General features: G+C 46.9%; 1 non-coding gene and 1 pseudogene across 1 annotated transcript; one reads left to right on the forward strand and one right to left on the reverse strand.

Moving 5' to 3' along the window:
* The window catches only part of LOC123356633, a 584,020-nt pseudogene that overhangs the window by 136,475 nt on the left and 420,698 nt on the right, over positions 1–26,847 (forward strand).
* On the reverse strand, positions 18,953–19,024 carry TRNAC-GCA. Its single transcript has one exon. It is a non-coding gene; the product is annotated as a tRNA-Cys (tRNA).

Below are 26,847 nucleotides of genomic sequence, written 5' to 3' on the forward strand. Positions count from 1 at the left end.
TTTGTTCCAAACTCAGTTCCCATTCCAGTTTGTGGAAAAATACAGGTACCAAAATGGAGTTTAGTGTCAAATGGTCTGGTCACATGCTCTAGCATGTCCTGCTGAGTCATAGTAGCCGTGACTCATAGGCTGGCTGAAACATTCACAGGAAGGCTAAGCTCTTCCACGGTCCATTGTCTTTGTTGATGAGCCATGAACACTGTCTGGCTTCTTTGTTGTACCTGAAAGGCTTGTTGTGGCTGTTACCCAGAGTAAGCACAGTTGAAATACAGATACAGAGTCAATATCCATAACTTCAGATACGAACATGATATGTGCACACAAATAGGACAATCATATTCAGCAAATCATAACTTTTCCAATGACACTGAACATGACGCATCTTGCACAAAATGCCTCATAATTATGTCCTAATCATTTGATAATCATACCACTAGGCTGCATGTGGGGTGTAGTGTCAGGGCCTAATTTCAAGGCACAGGTGTTGGGAATGGAACTTCCCCTCTTTGTGGAACAGGAAATAACCCTCTAGCCATGGCTGTGAAAACTACCCAGACTCCCAGTGCTGAAGCCTGAACCTACTGACACTTCATTAGTTACCACCAACCCCGATCTTTGTGGCAACTGCAAACGTTATCAGTGATGATTTTATATTCTCTTCCAGGTCATTGATAAGAATGTTAAATAACACAGGGCCAAGAACCAATCCTTGTGGGAACCCCCTAGAAAGAAATCTACTCAAGCATGGTTCCCCATTTACAATCATAGTTTTTAATCTATTTAATGTATGTTGTGTTTATTTTGTATCATTCTATTTTTCTAGTCAAAATGTTGTGCTGAACCAAGTCATATGCCTTACAGAAGTTTAGGTGTATTACATCAATACTATTAGTTGCAACCAAACTTTTGATCTCATGCAATAAGGATATCCAGTTAGTTTGATTGGATCTGTTGTCTCTGAACCTTTGTTAATTGGTACTAATTATATTACCCTCCTTTCATTCTTTATTAATTAAATCCATATTCGCTGCTCCATTATCTTGCCCAGTATCAGACTAACACTCTCATAATTAGCTGGGTCATCTCTTTTACACTTTTAAAATATTGGCACGGCATTAGCTTTAGTCCAGTCTTCTGGAATTTCCCCAGTGTTCCAAGTCCTAATTATAATCACCATTAAAAGTCCACCACACTCCTCCACCAGGGCTTTCAAAACTCTTGGGATACAAGTTATCTGGACCTGCTTATTTAAACATGTCTAACTGTAATAGCTGCTGTTCAACATCCTCGTGAGTTATTGTTGGAATGGAAAGACTGTCGTCGTCAACGTCTTATATGACTTATATCATCCGTTTTTCTCCAAATCCAGGAGAGAAATATTTATTTAACACTTTTACCTCTTCTGCATTATTTTTGATAATTCTGCCATTTCCATGTAGTAATTTACCACTTCCATTGTTAGGATTAATTTTGTACTTAATATACTTTTTAAAAACTTCCTTCTTATTTTCATTAATTGGTCATTGATTTCTGATAGCTTCCCTTGCCAACTTTCTACAATTCTGACCTTCTATTCTTTACTATTGACTTCCCCTTTCTTCCATATATTTTATTTGGAGAGTGTTGGGATTCCTACCAGGGAGCCACCAGCAGGGTCCAGAGACAGCCCCATCTCCTATATTAAGCTCTGGCTAGTAGTTATGTGATAAACGTGAAGACCCTGCCTCCGTCTGTCAGCTGGGAGACACAGAGGTTCTCTCTTTCCACCCTCTGATGCCTCCTGGCTGTTCTAGGCAAGGTGGGGTGGGACTCTGTTAACATGGGCCTCCCAGAGCTTCCATTTCCCTGGTGCTGCTGTTCTGTGAATAGTGGGGTTGTGAGTGGGGCAGCAGGTACTGAGTGTTGGACTCTTGCACTTTCAGGGGCCGGTGACCTTCGAGGAGGTGGCTGTGTACTTCACCAGGGGAGAGGGGGCTCTGCTGGACCCCACTCAGAGAGCCCTCTACAGGGATGTCATGCAGGAGAACTATGAGACGGTGACCTCGCTGGGTAAGGAGTCCTGTCCCCTGGCTTATTAGAAGCTGTGGGGTCTCTAAAGAACCTGAGTAGTAATAACTTTATACCTTTATTCCTCATACAAGTTTTAACAAGTTTCCTTGCCCCCGCTTTTTTTGCCTTATCTCCCACCCACTAGTATCATTTTTGGACATGTGCCTTTATGGTGCCGTCAGTCTTTTTAAAATTGCATTTAATGTATCCTTATTGGATACATTAATAACTGTAGCTTTCATGCCTATTCCTCATTTTAAGAGGAAAATATACCTCCTTTAGAATTCTAAATTGAGTAAATAGGTGTATGACTCATGCCTGGCTTGTGAGACAGTCAGATGAGCTCCTATTTTGATAGGAGAGCGTATAATGTTGCCATTCAGGACCCCACGGATGAAGGGAGAACAGAGCTGTGGGAAGGGAGGAGAAGAGGGGAGTAGATAATTCTGGGGTGTCAGGACATGGGGAGGGTGTGTGCAGGGTTAGAGCTAAGAAGCAGCAGGGAGGGACGAGGTTGTGAGAGACGAGGAGGGAACACAAGAATCTCCCAAGGTGCTGGGAGGTGTTGCTGGCTGAGAGTAATGGGAAGAAGTGGAGAGGAGTGTGCAGGAAGGGCACCGAGGAAGTGGCTCGTTGTCAGGTGCTGAAGCTAAGTGGCCTGTCCTTGTGGAAGAGTGGGAGCCCTTGGGGGTCTAGTGCACTCAAGGGGCACCTCCCAAGGACTGTTTAAAAGCCAGGGCATTGCACAGATCCTATGGATCCATGACAGTGCCAGAGGTTAAGCTTTATGGGGAAAAGATATCAAACAAGAAAAGGATCTAAATGCGTGTTTACCATCGCTCCCTCTCAGTCCTCATGGGAATCCCTGATCTGTTCCAAAGTGTATTAAAACCTTCCTTAAAGGCTCACCTCTTGGTTATCAGGTCATGTCCATTTGTTAGAGGGTTTTCCCTTCACCCTCCCACTTCCCTGGTTCTTGTCACGCAGACAGCAAGCAGCAAATGACCAGAAGTCTGAAGCACAGATAATGCGATGTTTATTGGGGTTATTTCCAAGCAAGCATATTCCACTGCCCTAATGAACTTACACCTAGAAAAAATAATTATGCAGCAGACAGAAACAATTAGAGAACCAGACTGATTAACAAGGTTAAAGTGGTGGCCATAAAGATAAAACAGTACAGAAATGAAGGTTTCACAACCATTGATAAGTGATTTCTTGCCAGACAGGCTGCTATCAAACTAAGTTTTCTTTATCCATCTTAAGATCTGTATCTTTATCTGGTGGCGATGGGCACTATCAGGACAGGATCATCTTCCTAACAGCCCAATAGCACCTTATTTCCGTGTGACTGGTTAGGGATGTGAGGATGTGACCCTTCGCTTCCCAGCTTATGGCTGCCCCTGCTGCTTAGCCAAAGGCCTTAGCCTAAGAACAAGGCCTCAGCCTATCCTAGTGAGAGAAGGCCCTTACACAGGCAGACTGAGATTTTGATAATTAGCTAGTTACAGGGGTATAAAGACAAAGTGATAAAAATACCCCTAAGTTCTTAAAGTCTAGGCTTTACAGGCAGGACTGAATACCTCTATTCTAACAGTGGGTTCTAGCCCTTCCCCCATTCTGTGTCTGTCCTGTCTATTTAGATCGGGGTCGGCAACCTTTCAGCACTGCTGTGCTGAGTCTTCATTTATTCACTCTAATTTAAGGTTCCGTGTGCCAGTAACACATATTAATGTTTTTAGAAGGTCTCTTTCTATAAGTCTATAATATAGAACTAAACTATTGTTGTATGTAAAGTAAATAAGGTTTTTAAAATATTTAAGAAGCTTAATTTAAAATGCAGAGCCCCCCCGACCAGGGGCCAGGACCCAGGCAGTGTGAGTGCCACTGAAAATCAGGTCGCTGCCGCAGGTTGCCTACCCCTGATTTAGATTGTAAATTCTTCAGGGCATGGGCCATCTACTATTCTTTGTTTGCACTTTGCCTAGCACAATGGGGACCCACTGTTAGTTGGTCCTTAGGCACTAAGGTAATGAATATGATTTGTTATAATAGTAACTCTCCTGCCACTTTGAGCCAAGGAAGATGGCCTTGGGATGCGTAGCCTTATTTGGGGTGTGTTAGTAATGTTGATTTGATTTATCAACTTAATTTAATTTGTATTGTAATTATTTTAATTAATTAATAATACTTAATCATTTATATTAATTAATATGGGTTTAGGCTTGCCAATTTGTTTAATCAGAAGATAAAAGTTCGTGTTTCGAATCGGGTTCCACAGAATTGATAAAGGGACCTTCGGGGGTATGACAGGAAGCTCACAGGGAGACAGATATAGTCATAAAGACTTTATTAAACTCAATGAAATAGTAAGTAAATTGTAAAACAGGTAGAATTACAGAGTTACAATTGTATTACTGTTATTCAGGAGATACATATGATGATACAATATTATGTGCTGCAAGCTTTGGTTAATATTCACACCCTGTTTTGATAAACTGCTGTTGGCCTCGCCTCTGGCGGTTCTGGTTTCACAGCTCTTGCAAGGGAAACTAATGCAAAGAGCTGTCAAATCTACTTTGGAATTTACTTTTTAGGTCAACTAAATAATCTGATACACAAATTAAAATAAAGTTTAGAGAGACCAAGCTTAGCCGAGTCCCTTTTGAACTTAAGGTTTGAAAAGAAAATAAGTGCAGCGTATTACTGGTTAATAGCTGTCGTAGATGGATAGCATGAATACGTAGTTGAAGATGGTGAAGTGTAGAAAAGGAGGAGGAGGTCGAGGTGGGGGTGGGGATACCATCGTGAGGTAGGTTACCTCTTTTTATAGAAATAAATGCCGGAAATCCTTCCTCTTATGCCCAAATTTCAGTCTTCCCCCATAGAAATGTTAGGGTACGCTTACTCCATAGGCTAGTATGTATGTGCGTATGGATGGCAGGTATCTGCGCACTTGTGGGGTACTTGTTGAGTCTGTGAGTGCAACTTTGAAAAATCCCCTTTGCTATTCTTCATTGTCTGTTGGTCTAGGTAAAGGGTCTTAGACCTAAGCGTAGGCACTTTGTTTGGGTATAGGAAAAACAGTTCCTTTTCTGGGTAAAAGGGCACAGGATGTAGCTATGCTAACTTTGCTTTAGCTTAAAGTGCAGGTTTTTGGCCTGTAGGTTTCTTGCATTACAGCCAAATATTTTTTTAATATGAATTAATAAACCTATCACAATACTGTACTTATAAGAAAAGAGATATTGATGCAGGCAAGCAGATGAATCCTGAGAGCTACAGATGTTACTGTCTAAAAATGAGATGGGGTTAAAACTATGGAATATTCTTTGTGACAAGTATCCCACAAATTCCACTGACCTCCCTCGTTTTCTTTGCCTGCAGTAGGGTTTCCAGTTTCCAAACCTGATGTGATCTCGCAGCTGGAACGAGGGGAAGAGCCGTGGGTCCCGGACCTCCAGGGCTCTGAGAAAGAAGTGGTCCCGAGAGCTTCCTTTGCAGGTGAGGAATTGGTTCAACAACTCAACAACTGCTTAAGAATGCAGGAAACATTTGGGATGCCCTACAAAGACCCCATGAGCTCTTCAAGTTCAGGATTGTTCCCTGCAGATGTGGAATCATTATGGCAGATGTCAGTCATGGCTTTCCTCCTATTCTGACTGACAACTGGCAGCAGGTCCCTCCCTGATCTCACTTTCCCCGAGAGTTATGGTGCAATGAGGACCCAGAACTGATCCCTTCCTCTCTTCTCTGTGGAAGGGTTTGGGGAAATTCAGCACCTGATAGGTTTGATCTCTCCCAGATATATTTTGGTTTCCATTCCTCTCTCTGACATTTCCTTTTTCTCAGGCACAGGGAGTGACCTATGTCTGGATTCTCTCTGTCTCCCATCCAGCGATGGGCTGGTGAGTGAGAACGAGGAGGAGAAACCCCAGCAGGAAGACACTGTGCAAGTAGATCCACATTGGATGTTATCAGGAAGATCCAAAGGGAATGTTTCCAGGAGTAGTGCACTCCCAGAAAACACAAAAGCCTGTGAGACTCAGCAGAGGCCAGAGGAAAACTACAGTAGCCACTCAGACCTTATTCCACGCAACAGAATCAACTTGGAAGAGAGACGCTACATGTGCCATGAGTGCGGGAAAAGCTTCAAGCGGAGCTCAAATCTTATCACACATCAGAGAAGCCACACTGGGGAGACGCCCTACACGTGCTCTGAGTGCGGGAAAAGCTTCGGGCGGAGCTCTCACCTTATCAGACATGAGAGAATCCACACAGGGGAGACGCCCTACACGTGCGCTGAGTGCGGGAAAAGCTTCGGGCGGAGCTCTCACCTTATCAGACATGAGAGAATCCACACAGGGGAGATGCCCTACACGTGCGCTGAGTGCGAGAAAAGCTTCAATCGACGCTCAAACCTTATTACACATCAGAGAATCCACACAGGGGAGACGCCCTACACGTGCTCTGAGTGCGGGAAAAGCTTCAGGGAGAGCGCTCTCCTTATCAGACATAAGAGAATCCACACAGGGGAGACGCCCTACACGTGTTCTGAGTGCGGGAAAAGCTTCAATCAACGCTCAAACCTTATTACACATCAGAGAATCCACACAGGGGAGACGCCCTACACGTGCTCTGAGTGCGGGAAAAGCTTCAGGGAGAGCTCTATCCTTATCAGACATCAGAGAATCCACACTGGGGAGACGCCCTACACGTGCTCTGAGTGCGGGAAAAGCTTCAGGGAGAGCTCTATCCTTATCAGACATCAGAGAATCCACACTGGGGAGACGCCCTACACGTGCTCTGAGTGCAGGAAAAGCTTCAATCAGCGCTCTACCCTTATCGCACATCAGAGAATCCACACAGGGGAGACGCCCTACACATGCTCTGAGTGCGGGAAAAGCTTCGGGCGGAGCTCTCACCTTATCGTACATCAGAGAATCCACACAGGGGAGACTCCCTACACGTGCCCTGACTGTGGGAAAAGCTTCAAACAGAGCTCAAACCTTATTACACATCAGAAAATCCACATGAGAGAGAACTGTTTTAAATCCCTTGACTAGGGCTGGAGAAAGGTTTTTTGTTTTTGTTTTTTAAATCACATTTGCTAATTCCCACACAGTGATTTTTGTACCATCTTCACCGTGGTGTCTCAGCTCCACCACATCAGTTGCCTGCTTCTGCCTTTTGGAGCTCATCCTTCTTTGGGGTCAGTCCTGTGATCTTTTCTATCAACTCCTTTCCTTTGAGTCAAATGAGTGTGTTTCCCTCCTGCCAGGAATGTTCGTCAGCTCCAGGTGGGGAGAGAGGTTTGATCCCAACAAGCTACACTGAGGCTAAAGCTACCTGTGCCTTCCATCCACTAGGACTGTATATGGTGTTGGCTGCTCAAGTTAGTGATCTTGGTGTAACAAGACAATTATAGTTGTTGTGCAGATGCAGCCCAGGTGCAGGGGTTGCCATTAGCTTCCCCCTTGACCTGACCTAAACTCCATCACTTTCCCTAGTCTAAACAAACCCTGAGCATCACGGTTATACTGTTCCCCCATTTCAAAGCCATTGTTAGTCATCGAGTTCACTCTTGGGGAAGAAGTTGTTTCACTCCCAGTTGCTCTGATGTTGGTTCAGGTTCTGCTGCAGAGCAGATATTTTTACTACCATTTTTCTCACTTAAAATATATTGAACTATAACAAAGAGCAGGAACAGGGCAGGGATAGGGGAAAATGTCATTTCACCCTCTGTAACAACAGAAGAAGATGGGGTAAATAAGAGGGATTCCCTTATTCCCCATCACCATCCCGATCCCCCCCTGTTGTGCAGTTGGTTAGGTCAGTATTTTTTCTAAAGGGCTGGGAAGAGGATTCCCTCGTAAATAACTTATAACTAAACAAAGTGCCCATGCATTGGGCTCCCAAAGCCGTTGTGCAGGGAGTGACTCCTGAAGAGATCTCCTTCCTCATTAGCTGCATGTTGCCTATTGTTTGGGAAATACAATCCCTATCTAGGCAGAGTTGGGAAAAATGGAAGTGACTTTTCTCTTCAGCTCACCCATGGGAGATGCTGCAAATGTGTAGAAAATGAAATCCCTGTTGAATGTGCTATAGCTGCAGAAAGATACCTATTTTTAATAGAGACCTGACATTTGTTGTCTTACAGGGATTCTAAGTCGCACCTGAATTTAGTCCCTAATTTTAATCTGTGCCACCAGATTAAATAAATAAAAGGGCATATTTGGGGGAGTTGTACCTCACTGTCGCTACTGATCTGTTGTGCGGTTGGTGAAGAATTCTACGCCAGAGACGTTTAAAATTAATCCAAGGAAAGTCAAAGATTTGACAAGAACTCAGGTAGAAATTGCAGGTACTAGTGGTTGATTTTCACCCCAGAGATGGAAGCTATGGTGACCTGTGGCCCAGGTAAACTGTTTTTAGAATGCTGCTCCCTAGTTAAGTGGCATTGATCACACTCCTAAAGAACGCCATGATTAAATTGGGCACAACTGTCTTTTACCATTTGGATCCAAAGCACAGAGAGAAACAGCTGATTCCTTCAGAGCCATTCCGTGCCTACGGGTCCCAATCAGGCTGCCTTGTTGCACAAGAAGCACTTCCCTGCTGGCCAAACAATGGCAGCCAATGAGGGAATGTATCAGATGTGAAGTTCAGACTGCAGGATACTTGAATGCTGAGTCCTGAGGCTGTGGTTTAGTCCAGGCCTGCACAACTCGTAAAGCGGCGAGGGCAAAATTACTCCAAAGAAAACACCTGAGGGATGAAGCCCCCCCGGCCTCACCGAACACCACCCCCCAGCACCGCTGAGCCCCTCCCCAAAACAATCCCCCGCCAAGTTCCGCCCGCCCCGTGGAAACAAACCCTCCTTCCCTAGCACCGTCCTGCCAAAACGGTGGCATTGAACCTTGGTAATATGTTATAGCGGGCCTCTAAGGTAGTATAATTAAGGTAAAAGGAAAATGTCTTTTTGCTAGAAGTAGAATAAGATCTTCCCCCCACTTTGTAATCAGTTGCCCTGTGGAGTGAATGAGGTGGGACTGAGGAAGGCAGCACCCCCAGACAGCTGCAACCCTTGGAGAGGGGCTGGGAGCCGGACCAGATCAGCAGACCAGGTCAGCCACTGACTCATAGCTCGTCTCCTCAATCCCCTGCTGCCGGCTCACCAGCCCCTCCCACTCGCCTCCTCAGCCCCCCCCTTCCATGCCGCCGGCTCACCCGCCCCTTCGCCACTGCCCACCACTCGCCTCCTCAGACCCCCTCCCTCACCTGCTATTGTGTCATACAGGAGGCCTGTGATATGCAGGGGGTTAGATTAGATGCTCTAATGGTCTCTTCTGGACGTAAAGTCGACTAATTTCTGAAAAACTGAGTGTAGCATTGGGAGCAGCGTCTGATGTTTCCCTGTCTAGCCGGCTTGCTGCGTAGAACGAACGCTCCTTGAGTGGGGTGATCCACAGGGACTAGCTCAAACCTGCAAAGGGCCTGGCCAGGGGCAGGACATTAGCCCATCAAGGGAGGGTTGTGGCAGTGACATCACAAAGGCCTTTTGCAGGACCTCAGCCTATTGGTCAAAGGTGGTGGGGAGGTGGTGACCGCACAGAGAGATGCTGACATCAGCCAGGCAGGACAGGGGCGAGGGGCCAGGGAAACCTCAGAGACCCTTGTGGCTTTGCTTCAGCAAGTCTCCTTCTCCAGGTCTCTCTCTGAGGACTGAGAGAGTATTCGGGTTCACGGACGTGAGTGCCAGCAGGAACCTCTTTCGAGTTTTCTCCTTCCCTTTCGGTGATTTTACTAGAAAACAGCCATCCCTGTTTAGAAGGTAAGAGCCTCCTGGAGGTTTGAAACCTGTTCAGTCTGATCCATCTGCTGACAGTCGAATTCTAGGCATGGAAAACACGAGCTTAAGGAGGCAGAAGTTTATTGTGCATCTGGGATTTTGTCCCTTAGAATCACTGGGGACATTAGGGTTTGTTGTTTTTGTTTCACCTTTTCCTCCATCTCTCCCTCCCTCCTTTCTCTTCGTCTCTTGCTTCTTTTGTCCTTTCTCCTGTGCCCCTCCCAACGTTAGGAGAGGTAGGTGTGTGTGTGTGTGTGTGTGTGTATAGAGAAATCTCTGTATTAACTATCTCTATAAATCTTTATGACGTTGCATTGTGTTATTTTGTATTAAGTATCTTTATGACATTGCATCTTGCATGATGTTATTTTGTATTTCATATGACTTGGGATTGTGCCTCTCTTATTTTCATACAACTTTGTATTAGATCCCTATATAGAAAATTGGTAGAAAACTTTGTATCAAATGTTATAGCCCCTAAGGATAGTATAGTTAAAGTAAAAGAAACATGTGCCTGTTTGCTAGAAGTAGAATAAGATCTTCCCCCCACTCTGTAATCAATTGCCCTATTGACTGAATGAGGTGTGAATGAGTGAGGCTTGGAAGACACCCACCTCCAGACAGCTACAACAGTTGGAGAGGGAATGGGAGCCAGAGCAAAGGACAATACAACTTGTCAAGTGGGCCCAACAAAGAAGGGCAGACATATTGACGGCCTCGGGGATTAGAAGCAAGCACCTTCTTTAGAAAACACCCTCTTTGAGTAGCATTGGGACAACACCCAGAGAAAAGCAGCACAAAGACCAACGGACACAGACCAATGGACACAGACCCAGATTTTGAATCTGGTCTAGATTTGCATAAGAGGGAAGCTGCTATAAATGTGAGGTGTCTTGCAGAAGGACCCCGGGTCTCGTCTTGTCACCATCGGAGCATTGCTCTGGATTGGCAGAAGCCCGGCTCCATCCCTCCCCCATCTAACTCACCTGGCCCGTGCAGTTAAGGGGAGCAACTAGTTGGTAACAACAGCAAGACAGAGTGTGTGTGTGTGTGAATGCATGACTGTGATATATATCTCATATGCATATCATAGAGTATTAATTGATACCTGTATTACTAATAAATGTGGCGTTTTGCCTTAATCTCCCTGAAAAGATCCTGTATAGTACTTTGAGTACAACATTTTGGTGGAGAATTGCGAAAGGGGGAAAGGTTCCATGAGCATTTATTGAGTAAAGAAAAACTTTGATATTGTGTATTAAAAGTATTGAAAAGTGATTGATCCAGGGCCGCCCAGAGGGGGGGGGCAAAGGGGGCAATTTGCCCCGGCCCCCGGGCTCCGCAGGGGCCCCCAAGAGAAGAGCGGAGGCTCCCGCCTCCGCCCCTCTCTTGGAGCCGAGTCTCCGGCCGAGCCCCTGAGCCCCGCCCCGATCCGAGCCGCGTGGTGAGGGGGCGGGGCTGGGAGCTCCAATGGGGCCAGAGCCCCGCCCCGCTCAGAGCGGCGTGGGAAGGGGGCGGGGCAGCTGCCTCCGCTGGGCGTGGAGCTCCCAGCCCCGCCCCCTCACCACGCGGCTCTGAGCGGGACGGAGCTCAGGCCCCGCCGGAGACGCGCTCGGGTAAGGGGCGGGGGGGATAAGAGGCCGGGGCCGGGGCAGGGAAGCGGGACCTGCTGCCGCCGAAGCGCAGCCCGGTCTTCGGCGGCGGGGGGCCCCTTCTGTTCCGGGACCCGCCGCCGAAGTGCCCCGAAGGCCCGCGGCGGGGACCCCCCCCGCCACCGAATTACCGCCGAAGACCGGGCTGCGCTTCGGCGGCGGGTCCCGCTTCGGCGGTAATTCGGCGGCGGGGGGCTCCCGCCGCGGGTCTTCGGGGCACTTTGGCGGCGGGTCCTGGAACGGAAGGGCCCCCCGCCGCCGAAGACCCCGGGCCCCCGGAATCCTCTGGGCAGCCCTGGATTGATCATTAAGGTGTGCACACCCCCGGTGGTAGGAGGCAGGGTATAGAGAGGAGGAGAAGTAGCTTTCTCGCTCCCCCGGTCGTAGAGTGCCGGCAGTAGAAAAGAAGGGAGAAGAATTAAATTTCTTGCTCCAGGCGAAGAGGATAAGCATCACTGTTGTAATCCCAATAGGAGGTTGGGCATACTAGAAAATGTTTAAAGATAAGCAGTCTTTTAAGAAGGCTCCCAGAGAGGGGACTGAAAAATTGGCGTTTGTAAAAGATGTTACCCCCTTTGAACAAATTTTGCAAAAATTTGAACACAGCCCTTGGTCTGATCAAGTGTTAGCTGATGTCCATACAATTTCAGACCTAGAGGATAGATTGGCCCAATATATCCTCATATGTAAACCCCCAAATGCAGCAGACAGAGATGCTGCAGGGATCTGGCTGCTGTGGGAGGCTTGTAATGACAGCTACCTCCGCCTAGCAGCCTGTAAAGAGGAGAAAATATCTCTAAAAGAAAAACTATCCCAACTGGAAAAAGGGGTAGAAAATTGGAAAGTAATGGCACATTGGGAAAAAGAGGCTTGGGACCCCCGGGAAACATGGGAAGAAAATATGTGAAACAACCATTGTAAGCTGCTCTTTCAGGAATTAGGGGTTATAGTGCTTAATATTTATCAGGTTTTTTTGTTGTTGTGGTTGGTTGTTCACAACTGTTGGGAAAATGTAAAAACAAAAAACTGCATCAAGATTTACAAGCCTCTGCTGCAAAAGCAGAGAAATAAAAATGTATGTAGTACCCAAACCCAGTTAAGTGCCCTTAAGGTTGGGTACAGAGAGTTAAAACAGCACTCTCATATCTTACAGCAGCAGTAACATCAGAAAACCCAAAACATTTAAGACCCCAGAAGGGGCAGATTTTTGGGACCCCTCTGGAGAGTGGGAAGGGGAATATTTGTGTAGATTCCTCCTCCCAGGGCCAGAATGCCATGGCAAAGTGGCTGGGAATTTTAAAATGATTTTTTTTTGCACCACTTAATTAGCATTTGTGCAGCCCCAAGTACCATACACACAGTGGCAGAGACTAAGCAGGGTCTACCGTGTGGAAGCACTGTACTAATTTATTTCTAAGCTTCTATCTTTCAGGCTCTAAAACCAGAACATCAGAAGAGCTGGTACCAGCTGAAAAGTTATAAAATACCATGGTTATAGTGTTGCAACAAAGTCTGTGTTCAGTTTTCTGTGTTGCATGTTCTCTGTTGCATGTTCTGTGTCTGTCTCTAGTGGTGTCTTGTACTAGCATCGGGTCCAGAAAAAAAATATATATATATACTATACTAGACAGAGCAAATGTCTTTTCCTCTCTCTACTTCCCCCATGTCCATCCAACTTATCAATCACCAGTTGTGTCCAAAAGACTTTGGTCCCCAGTGCACCAGGTTTATTTTTTGTTAGGTTCTCTAATAGTCATTTTGTTGTTAATTTTTGTTATTAATACATTTGTATTGTTAATTCCACACTTTCCTCTCTGCACTCTGGTTCTACTTCTCCAAGTCCTAAAGGGAAGTTCTTGGGCCCCCATAACCTGTAAAACCTTGGCCCATAATTGTAGGGCCCCATCTTTCAGGTCCCCAAAAACCTCTTAAGTCTTAAGGAGGTCCTGACCTCAGTAACTTTTATTGTTTGATGGCTATTGCAGCATCAAACTTGGGCCTCATCTTATGTGTCAATGTACCCAATTATTGTAATGGTTATAGTTTTATTGTATTCCCAATTATTATAACTATAATTGTTTGGATTTGTGTTTAGGTTATATCTGGTGTTTAGTCAATTGTAATGGTTTTAGTTATATTCACCTAGTTATCATTGTTTGGTTTGTTTACAACAGATCACCTGTGCCCTAGCATAACAAACAAATTACTGAACTAACAAAATCCACTTGAGAAAAAAATCCAAACCAGAAGTTTGGCTATCCTCCATGAGGGAGGAGAAATACTCAGGGTGGCTAAAAAGGCAAAACAATTCAGTATCCACCACTGGTACGATGTGTTTAAAGGTTGGTCACCCACCTGGTCAGCAGTCCTAAATATAATTTTCCATCCCATCATTATTCTATTAGTAATCCTAATTGTCCATGTAGAGAAATCTCTGTATTAACTATCTCTATAAATCTTTATGACCTTGCATTGTGTTATTTTGTATTAAGTGTCTTTCTATATTAAGTATCTTTATGACATTGCATCTTGCATGATGTTATTTTGTATTTCATATGACTTGGCATTGTGCCTCTCTATTTTCGTACAACTTTGTATTAGATCCCTATATAGAAAATTGGTAGAAAACTTTGTATCAAATATTATAGCCCCTAAGGATAGTATAGTTAAAGTAAAAGAAACATGTGCCTTTTTGCTAAAAGTAGAATAAGATCTTCCCCCCACTCTGTAATCAATTGCCCTATTGACTGAATGAGGTGTGAATGAGTGAGGCTGGGAAGACACCCACCTCCAGACAGCTACAACAGTTGGAGAGGGAATGGGAGCCAGAGCAAAGGACAATACAACTTGTCAAGTGGGCCCAATAAAGAAGAGCAGACATATTGACAGCCTCAGGGATTAGAAGCAAGCACCTTCTTTAGAAAACACCCTCTTTGAGTAGCATTGGGACAACACCCAGAGAAAAGCAGCACAAAGACCAACGGACACAGACCAATGGACACAGACCCAGATTTTGAATCTGGTCTAGATTTGCATAAGGGGGAAGCTGCTATAAATGTGAGGTGTCTTGCAGAAGGACCCTGGGTCTCGTCTTGTCACCATCGGAGCATCGATCCGGATCGGCAGAAGCCCTGCTCCATCCCTCCCCCATCTAACTCACCTGGCCAGTGCAGTTAAGGGGAGCAACTAGTTGGTAACAACAGCAAGACGGCGTGTGTTTGTGAATGCATGACTGTGATATATATCTCATATGCATATCAGAGTATTAATTGACACCTGTATTACTAATAAATGTGGCGTTTTGCCTTAATCCCCCTGAAAAGATCCTGTATAGTACTTTGAGTACAACATTCCGCACTTAAAATATATTGAACTATAACAAAGAGCAGGAACACGGCAGGGATAAGGAAAAACGTCATTTCACCCGCTGTAACTACAGACATGGTTAGGGTAAGTCAGAGGGATTCCCTTATTCCCCATCACCATCCTCCTTCAATCCATGCTAGAACTTAAGAATCCTTTTCCTTTCCCCCGTTGTGGGATGGGAGACTTCCCAAAGTACTCCCTGTGCTATAGCACATGGCTAAGCTCAGAGAATAAACCCCAAATATCCCCTGAGCTTTGCTTTTTAGTTCTGTGTTTCCGATTACTTTAAGCCTGGGCACTGTGATTATTTACCAGTTTCTCTAGCACTGTTCCTACCACTGTTTCTGTAACATATTTTGTTTGTTATGGGACAGGGTTGTTATTCCTTTGCCTAACCCCAAACTAGAAGGCCAGGATGTCTGTTTTCTCTGGCCCTTCCCCACAGACAAATCTGACAGGGTTGCACCTGCCAGGAGCAAACAAAAAGCCCCACTGCTCACACACACACAAAGCAGATAGACACACACAAGACACAGAAGAAACTGAATTATTTGAGCTATCAACATTTCCACTTTCCCACAGCATGTTAGTTCTGAAGGTTGTTTTAATTTGTTTATTTTCTTGGAGCCAGAACTGGGGAAAGAGAACACTGGAGTCAGTGGAATTACAGCAGAAAGGGATAAGTCTCATGATTTGTCACTAACCAAAGGCTTTGTGAACAGAGCGATAATGTTACTGAATGGTCTGGCTAACCCTGCAGTTAGAAACAATCAGCTCTATGGGTGGTAAATTTCCAGAGGCTGTGCTGCTGATCATGAAATAGCAGCTTGTACACAAGAAATGGGGTGGCAGGGGGGACGCAGGCCCTCCCACTCCACTGCGTCCCAGCCCGGGGCCCTAGCAGCGGCTGACGATCCGCTGCTTAGTCAGTGGGGATCCTGGCCGCAACACACCGACATAGGCGCCGGTACTGCTGCAGCCAGATTGGGGTCGGCTGCCCCCGGGCTACTTCCGTACACCCCCTCGGGAGCTACCTGGATCCAGACATTGGCCTCTGCAGGGCCCAGGAGCATGGGCTCGTCGCGGCCGGGGCTGGGTGGCAGGTCCAGCAACTCCTCCGGGTAGCGGGCACGGGGGAGCTCTGGCCAGTCTGGGTGGCTGCCTGGGGCAGCTGGAGCCTCCCAGTCTCGAGCTCCCCTGGGGACGTCTGCTGTCTCCGGCCGCTGGGGCCTGACTGAGCTCTGAGGGTCGGCCTTTATAGTTCCAGGTCGCCGCCTGATGCTTTGGGGGCGGGTTCAGAGCTCCCTAGCTCCGCCCACTCTGGCCTCCGGCTGGGCTCTTCCTCTGGGGTGGAGGGGAGCCACACTGCCTCACTACACAGCTGTTTAAAGGCAATGTGCTTCTATTTCAATGCCTCTGAAAGTACAGAAAACAATGGTCTGTGTTAAAGGAAAGTTGCCATTTCTCAGAGCACCAATTTCTGTTGTGTGTGTACAGAAAGGTTTGAATGTGTAGCAGTAGTTTAGTAAAACTTAACTATTTTATGTGTGTAACAGACTCCTGCCCACCTCCAGCAGAGGTTTCAATCACATACGATGGCAACTTACCGAATGTCACACAATTAGTCCATCCCTCCCCATAGTCAGTCTCTGACCGGAATGTTTGAATGAGGCAGAGAACTGGGAAAGTATTGCAGTAGGAATACATTAAAAAGTGGGATTAATCAGAGCTGGGATGCAGACAGAGCCTGTTCTACAGCTGGTGAAGTGACAGGGACACATTCCCAGTAGTGCTGGCTCTGAAGTAACAGCAGAAGCAGATCAAAGAGAATGAGCTCATGGGCAGCTGCCCTGTCAGTGCATCACTCACCTGGCAGGTGTTACACAAAACACAGCACTTCCCCTCTGAAAGAGAAACACTTCCCCCCACTGCCACCACTTCATTATACTGTCCATGGGGCTGTTTGTCCTGCAGGACTTTGAACTCTCCGGGTGGTCCATGGTGATTCATAAAAGAGCCATTAGGGGAGCAGGAGTCATCCCAATGGAAATCTCTCCACTTCTTTCTCAGTGTTACCTTCTTAGCCCTGGCTTTGGAGATGACATTAGCCTTACTCCTGTCTTGATTTTAGGTAGGATTTTGATCACCTTGTAGCCTTGAGGATTAATTTGTTGGTCTGTATAAAATGTCTTTTTGATAAATTTAAGTATGTAATAGGCTTATAGATTTATAGATTTGCAATAGCTGAAATGCAAGATACCTCCAGACATCCAGGTCAGACATCCTGTGACGTTGAAGGCAACCTTTAAGACCCTTACTCAGAAAAGTAATAATAAGACAAATTACCTACGTAGACGTCTGAAGACCTTTAACTGAACCAATAACAGTAAAGGGTGGAAATAGGGATTTTTGCCCACAAATCTAACAAGTACACCACAAATGTGTACATATCTGTCACTCATACGCACACACATGTTAGCCTATAAGGCAGGTGTACCCTAACATTTCCGTGAGGGGAAAACAAAATTTGAGCATAGGAGGAAAGATTTCCAAATAATGCTCTATAAAAGGTAAAACAAATTACCATTAGGCAGGCGATACACCCATCTATCTGTTCCTGTTTACCCATCGCCTCAACCCCATCTACGCATCGATGCTACCCATCTACGAAGGCTGTTAACTATTGATAGGCCGTGGTATTATTTCTTTTCAAAGCTGTAAGTATAAAGGAATCTAGTTTCTGCTTTACCTTTTAAAAAGCACCTAGTTTATATAGGGTTAAAGTTAACTTCCTTTATCAAAAGTGTGAACAACACCCAAAGTGCTACTGCACAAAGTGAGGTTATAACAGTGTATTATCATAAATATATCTCTTAAAAAACTGTAATATTTTGTAACTTTGTAATCTCAAACTGTTTGAACATTTTTACATTTACTTATTGTTTCATTGATTTTAATAAAAGGTCTTGATGACTATTTCTGTCTCAGTGTAAGTTCCTGTCATATACCCCAAAGCTCCTTTTATAAACTCTGTAAAGCCTAATTCAGAACAAACTTTATCTTCTAATCGTACACATTGGCAAGCCATACCCATATTATTAATATCCATTAATTATTATTATTACTAATTAATTTAAAAATAATTATCAAATTAAATGGATAAATTCCACCGACCCTACTAACCCACCACAAATCAGGCTACAACCTGGGGCTTGGCAGCTTAGAACTTTTGAGGGCTTTTCTCTGCCTTTTTGGTCCCCGCTGCAGACAGTACATTCTAGACATGGGCATGGTGACCTTCCTGAGGAACTTGACAGCTTTAGCCAGCTTCTTGGTGGCTATTTTCCTGCTCAGAGCCACTGTCTTCTTCTCATGCCTTGTCCTGGGGGCCCAGCTGCTGGTTGAATGGGAAGGAGCCAAAGTGCTGGTGACTTTAGCCCGCACCAAGTGGCCTTTGCTCATCAGACTCCTGAACCCCAACTGGATGTGGTTCTTGTTCTTCTGCACAGCACAGCCCTGGAGAGGAGGGATCTGCAAATGTACATTCATATGATCCCTTTGTTTAATTGACAAAAACATAAACTAGACACAGATATTGGAACTGATTTCAGCTGATGGACAGGTGTGCTAGGTTTTTATGCATTTGGACAGTGAAATGTTGAGTGTTTACATTCATTTCAAGCATCCCCGTATAGTGGAGCTCCTGAACATAATGGAGAATAGTATCAGAGGGGTAGCCGTGTTAGTCTGGATCTGTAAAAGCAGCAAAGAATCCTGTGGCGCCTTATAGACTATCAGACATTTTGGAGCATGAGCTTTCGTGGGTGAATCCCCACTTCGTCGGATGCAAGTAGTAATCCTGGAAATTTCCACTACTTGCATCTGACGAAGTGGGTATTCACCCACGAAAGCTCATGCTCCAAAACGTCTGTTAGTCTATAAGGTGCCACAGGATACTTTGCTATAATGGAGAATGGAAATCAAAATGTTTTCCCTTTTTTTAAAAAAATAAAAGAATAAGGAGAGGCTTATTAGAGGGCACTTGGATTTGAAGCAAGGACCACTTGATCTGCAGTCAAACACTCTACCACTGAGCTATACCCCCATGAGAGCAGATGCTTTCCCCATTGTAGCTGAAGCACATCAGTGATTCCAATAGCAGGGGCAGGTTCTCTCTGGGGCACAGAGATTTTTCGGGGAGTTGGTGGCTCCTTTCTTTCCTCACCCTGGAGTAAATGCAGCTTTTTATTCCATGGTACATGTTTTATGGACTAACAACAGCAGCTTGAAGAAAGAGGAGAGTGAATATCTCACTCTCAGGGCTGAAGATGGCCACGTCCCCTCTGTCTGGCCGTTGCCATTGCAGGAGAGAAGGTTTCAATGGAGTTGAATGCCCTGGCTCAGACTAGAGACACAGAAAGGTTTTGCTGTTCATTGAACAGCAAAAGAAATTGTGTCTGTATGTGAAACTGAGGAGGGACATGAAATGCCCACAGGGTGGTGCAATGCCCTAAGCTAAGGCAGGAGGGTGAAGGAATGGGGCTGAGGAATGACTGAAGTGGACTCACCTGGGATTGAAATGACATTTGTTTGTGTCGGGCAGTGAGAAATGTGACATTAATTCAGATGCAGGGTTGAGGCTTCTTTAGCTGCTTGTAGAACTTGAACTTGATTTCCCAGAAGGGAGAAAGGGAAAGTCTGGGGCGGCCTTTAGTCCCTGGCTGGAGCAGTGTATGAAAAAGGCTCCAGAGACACAGCTGGTAATTACAGGCCACTGAGCCGAACGTCAGTACCAGGCACATTGGGTGGAATTGTAGAGCCCAATGATGAGACCCATCGGTGAACAGAATTTGCTGGGTGTAGCGGGTGGTTACCTGCTCCTGCCCTGCGGGGCTTGAAGCAGCCCAGGAGAGGGCTGGGGCTGGGGCAAGGAGCCTGGGCTGATTGGGGGAAGCGGGCTCAGCTGTGGCCATGCCCCAGTCAGGCCCAGCTGGCCCCTATAAGAGGCTGTGAGCCAGGAGCCCAGTCAGTCTCCCTCTGCTGGTAGTGAGAGAAGGGCCTGGCTGCAGGGACCCAAGCAAGACACCTAGAGTGGGAGCAGGGCTGGGGAAGGGCCGGAGGAGCTGGGAGCTCTGGCCTGGAAAGCCCCAGGCTGCAGGCCTGACTATAGGCTGAATAGGTGCAGGGCTGCAAGGGGGCAGCCCAGGGGGAAGCAGAGGCAGCAGGTCCAAACCCCTTTGCCTGTGATGAGTGGCTCATACTGCAGTCTGCCCCAGTGCACGGGGGCTGGATGGAGACTGGGCAGTAGCCAAGACTGAGGTGAAGTGGGGATAGTGGGTGGGGGTTCCTCTGGGAGGGGGAGACCCAGCACTGTGGGGGTACTGCCAGGGGGTACTGCCAGGATAAAAGGGGCACCGGGGTCCTGGGAGGGACAGGGGGCCAGCTGCGGTAAGGTGGATCACCGGCCTGCAGAGGGTGCTCTGACGGCTGGAGAGCTAATTCCCAAGGCGACCAGCAGGAGGTGCCGCCAGGTGAGTCTGCCTCCGCTTACATTGGGGAAAAATGAACATGGTTTTTGTAAAGGAAAATCATGCCTCACGAATCTACTATAATTCTACGAGGGAGTCAACAAGCATGTGGATAAAGGTGATCCCGTGGATATAGTATACTTAGATTTTCAGAAAACCTTTGAGAAGGTCTCTCCCCAAAGGCTCTGAAGCAAAATGGGATAAGATGGAAGGTCCTCTCTGGGATAGGTAACTGGTTCAAAGACAAGAACGAAAGGGTCTGATTTTCAGAATGGAGAGAGGTAAATAGTGGTGTCCCCCTGGGGTCTGTACTGGGACCAGCACTGTTCAACATAGTCCTAAGTGATCTAGAAAAAGAGGTAAACAGTGAGGTGGCAACATTTGCAGATGATACAAACCAACTCAAGTTAGTTACGTCCAAAAGAGAGTGCCAAGTGTGACAAAGGGATCTCACCAAACGGAGTGACTGGGCAGCAAAAAGGCAGATGAAATTCAATGTGGATCAATGCAAAGTAATGCACATGGGAAAACATGATCCCAATTCTACATCTAAACTGATGGGGTCTAAATTAGCTCTTACAACTTAAGAAAGAGATCTTGGAGTCACTGTGGATACTTCTCTGAAAACATCCACTCAATGTGCATTGGCAGTCGAAAAAGCCAACACAATGTTGGGAAGTCATTAGGAAAGGGATGGCTAGCGAGACAGAAATATAATATTGCCTGTCTATAAATCTGTGGTAAGCCCACATCTTGAATACTGGAGCTGGTCCCCCATCTCAAAAAGATATCGGAATTGGGAAAGATACAGAAAAGGGCAACCAAAATGATTGGGGTGTGGAACAGCTTCCATGTGAGGTGAGATTAGTAAGACTGAGGGGAGTTTTCAGCTTGGAAAAGAGATGACTAAGGGGGGGCTAGGATAGAGGTCTATAAAATGATGGCGGGTTTGGAGAAAGTAAATAAGGAAGTATCAGAGGGGTAGCCGTGTTAGTCTGGATCTGTAGGGAAGTGCTATTTACTCCTCATAACCCAAGAACTGGGGTCACCCGATGAAATGAATAGGCAGCAGGTTTAAAACAAACCAAAGGAAGTATTTCTTCACCCAACACACAGTCAACCTGGGGAAACTTTGCCAGAGGATGCTGTGAGGGCCAAGACTATAACAGGGTCCACCAAAGAACTAGATAAGTTGATGGAGGACGGGTCCATCATTGGCTATTAGCCAGGATGGGCAGGGATACAAAACCATGCTCTTGAAGTGTCCCCAGCCTCTGTTTGCCGGAAGCTGGGAATGGGCGACGGGATGGATCGCTTGATGATTCCCTGTTCTGTCGATTCCCTCGGGGGCACCTGGCATTAGCCACTGTGGGAGGATAGGATTCTGGGCTGGCTGGACCATTGGTCTGATCCAGTATGGCCGTTCTTATGACCAATAGAGGGCAGTCCCCACCAGCAATATTTATATTTGGTGCACTGAAAGGGTTAACTTTCCAAAGCTGACCAAAATGATTAGTGAAAGTGTTGTGGAGAAAAACACTAAACAGAAGAATGTAAATGAAAATTGGGAGCTATTGTTTAAGGAGCTTGTTAGATGGGGCATAAGCCATGTTGCCTAATTACCTGAGCTTGCAATGGCCTTCCACTCAACTCGCTGACATTTCTCCATCTGCAAATGTGGTAACTTTTTTAAAACCTAGATCCAATCAATTACAACATGTCAGGGAAGATTCTAGGCATCAATGATCTGATCATTGGGTTGATGGCGGTAAACAAGAAATTCCCATAAGGCTCCCTCCCTCTTCCCAAGAGCCATCTTCATTCCTCTCTCCCCTTTCTGCTCCTGCATCCTCTGCAAATTTTCAAAGACTGATGCCTCATGATGGCCTTCACTCTTGGGGATGTTGCCTAGCGGTCAGGATTTCGGTCCTTCAGGGTGGAAGGACACAGCAGATGGCGGGGGAGCCCAGGGCCTCCTATGGGCTCTAACCCAGGCCACTCTGAGGACCACACTTCCTGCCACCTCACTATTGTCCAAAGTTTGCAGTTTGTCACAGGAAGCTCTGAACGGTGTCAGCTCACTGCTTGGCACCTCTTTGCAGCCGGGTATGACAAGGCAACTCTCTTCTTCAGATGGCAGCTGTGTCTGTTATGCTGACAGATCTGGGTCAGTGACTTGTCGGTGGGTGGGATCGAACTGGGAACTCAGGAGTTTAGTGCGTGGGCCTCCACAGCATGAACTGAAAGCCACCTGGCTGCTAGCTAAGACTGTAGAAAAGACTCATTTTATCTCTCCCTCTAAGTGATCCCGGTGCCACTAGCTGGGACGCCCCACCACACCCTGGAGGTGTGTGGGTTACGTACTTCCCCTAGCTGAGGAAGCGCATCCTGAGCTTCGGAGACTTCCCAGCTGTAATCCCAGACAACCCCTGTAACGATGCAGCCTCTGGCAGGACGCTGCTGAGAGTATCAATTCAGGACAAATTGCTTGGAGCAGGGCAGTCACAGCCCGAGGCTGGGTGCCCTTTACTATTAAAGCACGTCACAGCAGCCATGCAGAGAGGACTTTGGTTTTACCCCACTGGCTAATTGGACATCATAGAACCAATTCCCTCAGCTATCCCAGTTCCCTTCTATCACCACCAGCCCCGCTCCTTATGAAGATGAATGGTTATGAAAACCGATACCCCAGTAAAAGAAAACAGGTTCTCTCAAAGGACCAAGCCCCAGATCCAGGTCAATAGACGAGTCATATCTTACCCACAAATCATGCTCTTGCAAATCCTTTAGCATCTAAAATCTAAAGATATATTCATAAAAAGAAAGAAATATACATGAGTTAAAATTGTTAAACAAAATCAATTACATTCAGTAATGGGAAAGTTCTTGGTTCAGGCTTGTAGCAGTGATGGAATAAACTGCAGGTCAAATCAAGTCTCTGGAGTACATCCACAGCTGGGATGGGGCATTCAGTCCTTTCTATAGAGCTTCCGTTTGTAGCAAAGTCCCTCCAGAGGTAAGAAGCAGGATTGAAGACAAGATGGAGACGAGGCATCATCCTTTTCTAGCCTCTTGCCATGTGGTCTTTGCTTTCTTTGTCCCAAGGACACTCTATCCAGCATGTGCCATAGAAAAACCTTAGAGTTCTCTCCATAGGCAGGTCCCTGCAGACCTTGCTGAGTCACAAGGCGTATTTGCCTTCTCTCAATGGGTCGATTGTGTAGCTGATGGTCCTTAATGGGCCATCAAGCAGGCTAGGCAGAACTGACACCAACTTGTCTGGGGTGTTCCCCAGAAGCAGAGCACAAGTTTGAAATACGGGCAGCATAGAGCCAATATTAATAATATTGAATTTGTTGCATCCAATAAAGTGGGTATTCACCCACGAAAGCTCATGCTCCAAAACATCTGTTAGTCTATAAGGTGCCACAGGATTCTTTGCTGCTTTTACACATCCAGACTAACACGGCTACCTCTCTGATACTTAATATTCATAATGTCAACTACAAAAAATGACAGAAATCTAGAGATAGCATAATTATAATCAGCCAATCAGAACCTCTCCATAGACCTCTTACATGACAACCTTTCTACAATATTGGCTGCAAATATAGAACAGTGGTTGCAACAGTGATCTACACGGTTACAGATTATGTCAGTAACGTCACAGGAGGTGACACAGCATCAGTGAGATTGATATTGGAAAACTGCCTCCAGTTTTGGTGTCTTCATTTGAAAAAGATGTTGTGAAATTGGAGCTGGGGCAGCAAAGAGCCACCAAATGTTCTGAGGACTGGAGAAAAATGCCTTCTAGGGAGCTATTGAAAGAGCTCAACCTGTTTAGCTGATCAAAAGAAGATTGAAAGGTGACTTCATTGAAGCGTTGAAGTGCCTTAATGGAGAGAAAAGATTGGGTATTAAAGGGCTCTTGAATCGAGCAGAGAAAGGCATAACAAGACCCAATCTCTGGAAGGTGAAAAGAGACAAATTCCTATTACAACTAAGGCACAAATATTCAACAGTCAGGATGATTCACCACAGGAACAAGCTACCAAGGAAAGTGGTGGATTCTCCATCTCCTGATGTCATTTCATGAAGACTAGATGCCTTTCTGGAATGTGTTTGCCCCCAAAGTAGCTCTTGTGTCCTACAGGAGGCCTGTGATATGCAGGGGGTCAGATTAGATGCTCTAATGGTCTCTTCTGGCCATAAAGTCGACTAATTTCTGAAAAACTGAGTGTAGCATTGGGAGCAGCATCTGATGTTTTCCTGTCTAGCCGGCTTGCTGCCTAGAACGAACGCTCCTTGAGTGGGGTGATCCACAGGGAGGAGCTCAAACCTGCAAAGTGCCTGGCCAGGGGCAGGACATTGGCCCAGCAAGGGAGGGGTGTGGCAGTGACATCACAAAGGCCTTTTGCAGGACCTCAGCCTATTGGTCCAAGGTGGTGGGGAGGTGGTGACCTCACAGAGAGATGCTGACATCAGCCAGGCAGGACAGGGGCGAGGGGCCAGGGAAACCTCAGAGACCCCTGTGGCTTTGCTCCAGCAAGTCTCCTTCTCCAGGTCTCTCTCTGAGGACTGAGAGAGTATTCGGGTTCACGGACGTGAGCGCCAGGAGGAACCTCTTTCGAGTTTTCTCCTTCCCTTTTAGTGATTTTACTAGAAAACAGCCGTCCCTGTTTAGAAGGTAAGAGCCTCCTGGAGGTTTGAAACCTGTTCAGTCTGATCCATCTGGTGAGAGTTGAATTCTAGGCATGGAAAACACGAGCTTAAGAAGGCAGAATGTTATTCTGCACCTGGGATTTTGTCCCTTAGAATCACTGGGGACATTGGGGTTTGTCCTTTTTGTTTCACCTTTTCCTCCATCCATCCCTCCCTCCTTTCTCTTTGTCTCTTGCTTCTTTTGTCCTTTTTCCTGTTCCCCTCACAACAGCAGGAGAGGTGTGTGTGTGTGTGTGTGTGTGTGTGTGTGTGTGTGTGTGTGTGTGTGTGTGTGTGTGTGTGTTTTGCGGGGAGGGCTCTGCAGCTCCCACTGTGGGAGGTCCACCCAAAAATGTGGGGCTGAAATAGAGCTCGGGCAGTGATCCCCACCAGTTACCTGGTCCATCCTTTGGGCTCTCTGGTGAGACCCCTCAGCCTCCCGTCCTCAGTCTCTACCCTGATTGGCTGAGCAGGGAGTTATTGACAGGGAGGAGACTCAGGTCCTTGTTTTTCTCTTTTAAGACCAAGGAAATAAGTCAGAACCAGTTCTATGTTTGATGAATTTTGCTGCTTCTCTGCATTAATGGTCTCTGAGCAAATACTCGCTGAATAATTCCTGTGCACTGTTGGTCTGGAGCTCATCAGAGCACTTTATTCAGGTCATTCAATGTCTGAAATTCAAGATCCGATGGTTAGATTGAAAATCAGGGCTCTTGGGTCCTATTCCCAGCTCTGCCCCTGACTGGCTGTGTGACCTGAGACAAGTCAATTCTCCTTTCTCAGCCTCAGCTTCTCCCTCTTTCGAGTAGGGATAATAATGATCCTTTCCTACCTACCTCACGGTGGGTGGTGGCAGGGCTGACTCTAGGTTTTTTTGCCACCCAAAGGAAAAAAAAATTTAGCTGCTCCCACCCACACCCTCCTGCTGCCCAACCCCTGGGCTCCCCCCCCCATTTGAACCCCCTGCTGCCCCCGCTCTGGGCCTCCCCCCACCCACAGCCCCCTGCTGCCCCAGTCCTGGGCTCTCCCACACACACACACACCCCTGCCACCCTAGCCCTGGGCTCTGCCCCCCTGTCCTGCACCCTCCTGCCGTGGGCTCTCCCCCACACACGCCCCACGTTGCCCCAGCTCTGTGCTCCCCCTCCCCACCAGTGCTCCCCCACCCTGTGCTGCCCCAGCCCTGGGCTCCCCCTCCCCCACCTTTCCCCTATGGGGGGCGCAATTTTATATTTTTGCATTGGGTGCAAAAATAGCTAGTTATGGCTCTGGGACCCCAAATTGCGCTAGGTGCTGTACAATCCCTGGCTAACACTGGGACACCCAGGGGGTTCCCCTCAATTTCCCTGAGCCTCTGCTGCCCAACTACTTCTGACTCCATCTGGATCACCCCTCCCCCCCCCCCCGCAAAAACCCACCTTTCCAAACAGTCCTTCTTTCCCTGCCCCCTGATTCTGCTTTCACACCCTGGGCCCATCTCCTCTCTTTGTGCCTCCCCCCCGGTGAGCAGAGATGGAGGCAACTTCAGCCACTGGAGCCAGCCCCAGCGAGCGCTGCAGCCCACCCGGGGGGTGTTTGCAGACACAGGAAGGGAGCAGCTGGAGGTGCGGGGGGGGGTGCTGGGTCCAACAAATCCCAGAGACCCAACATGGAGCAGCTCCTGGGGGCGGGGCTCTGGCACAGCCTGGGGGCGGGGCAG

This window comes from Mauremys mutica, chromosome 26 (genome assembly GCF_020497125.1).
Source record: "Mauremys mutica isolate MM-2020 ecotype Southern chromosome 26, ASM2049712v1, whole genome shotgun sequence".
Taxonomy (NCBI): domain Eukaryota; kingdom Metazoa; phylum Chordata; order Testudines; family Geoemydidae; genus Mauremys; species Mauremys mutica.